This window comes from Magnolia sinica, chromosome 4 (assembly GCF_029962835.1).
Source record: "Magnolia sinica isolate HGM2019 chromosome 4, MsV1, whole genome shotgun sequence".
Taxonomy (NCBI): Eukaryota; Viridiplantae; Streptophyta; class Magnoliopsida; order Magnoliales; family Magnoliaceae; genus Magnolia; species Magnolia sinica.
Genome location: NC_080576.1, coordinates 39,196,400 through 39,198,039, shown reverse-complemented (window position 1 = coordinate 39,198,039; position 1,640 = coordinate 39,196,400). Strand labels below are relative to the sequence as shown.

Below are 1,640 nucleotides of genomic sequence, written 5' to 3'. Positions count from 1 at the left end.
ACTTGAACTGGAAAAGTAAAGGTCGTGCCCTCAGGTCCATGGGCTGTCACCAATCTGGTATCGTAGTCGATCTCTGCCTTCATTTCGGTGAGGCAATCCATGCCGACGATGATGTCGTAATGATACATCGAGGTGACGATCAGGTCAATGCACACTGTTATGCTCCCTAAGTCTATCAGGCAATCTTTACAAAGCTTAGTAGCATCGAAAAAGGTCCTCGTTGTGGTAAGGACTCTCACCCTAACCATAGGCATAATGTTCAACCCTAAGCGCTTGACCGTAGAGTACGATATTTTTGAAATAGTGGAACCGACACTAATAGAAAAAGGGGCAAAGGCTATGGATAAAATTCGTAGCCTTGGATCAATGGCTACGGATCTAGTCCGTAGCACGACCGTAGTCATAGGTGCCGTAACAATAGGTCTGGAAGCTATAGCTACAGATTTAATCCGTAGCTATAGGTTAAAATAGCTACGGATATAATCCGTAGCAATTATATCTGTAGCGATTAGTATAAACAGCTACGGATATTATTTGTAACTAAAAGTCCGTAGCAATATGCCAAATTTAATAGTGGCTACAGCTGTCAGATTACTAGCTACGGTCAATATCCGTAGCTATTTTGTACATTAAAAAAATATATATAATCATTTGTTCATTCAATTACCACCTGCATAATCATTCATTCATTCCATTACAATCAATTACAATCATTCATTCATTCAATTACAATTAATTACAATCCTTCATTCAATCAATTACAATTATAATCAATTATAATCCTTCATTCAATCAATTACAATTACAATTATAATAATGTTGAAAATACAAATCTTTGTCTTCATTAGAGAAATTTGCTCGACTTCATCCTGAAATTTCAATGATAAAGAATTAAAAGTGAAGATATATTTTGACGATATGATATTTTTTTCCCAAGTAAATAAGCATTTTTCAGCCATCACCCACCTGAAGAATCAAAAACCAGTTGTTGTCCAAGTCCACTCCTTTTCCTTTCAATTTCTTAGTGACCTCTGTAAAATTACTTCCATGGTCATTTATGTAGTACTTTGAAGAGTTGTCTCGAAATGCAACTCTAATAATGACAAAGTCACTTCCTGCAACAGCTTCGTATATTCCATCATCCTACAAATAGTCATGGCATTCATAAATCAGAATGACCATTGGGGGAAAGAAAAATAAAGTGAAAGAAGTGCATCATGTATAACCATTTTTTTTCTTAATGAATTAATAAAAACTCAAAGAGGAATGAAATTAACACAAAAGGAATGGTCTCATCATAGGGTTTGTAGGGCCAAAATAAACGACTGGACGATTTCCGAAAGGAGGACCATCGGTAGCCACAAGTAACCACTTCCCAAGGAATGGTCTCACCATATGGTTTAGGTTATAAGTTTATGTTAATGTTGTAGGTTATAGGTTTAGGTTTAGGTTTAGGTTTAGGGATTTGAGAATACATTTATGTTTTAGGTTTAGGTTTAAGTTTTACGTTTAGGATAAGGTTAGAGGTTTAGGTTTAGGTTATAAGTGTAGGTTATAGGTTTAGGTTTAGGTTAGGTTTTATGTTAAGGTTTAGGGAATTGAGTTTAGCTTATAGGTTATAGGTTATAGGTTATAGTTTA

General features: G+C 35.2%; 1 long non-coding RNA gene across 1 annotated transcript; it reads left to right on the top strand.

Moving 5' to 3' along the window:
• The first annotated feature begins 603 nt into the window (after positions 1-603).
• On the top strand, positions 604-1,255 carry LOC131244463 (uncharacterized). Its single transcript, XR_009170303.1, has 2 exons — positions 604-897; positions 973-1,255. It is a non-coding gene; the product is annotated as an uncharacterized LOC131244463 (long non-coding RNA).
• Positions 1,256-1,640: the final 385 nt, after the last annotated feature.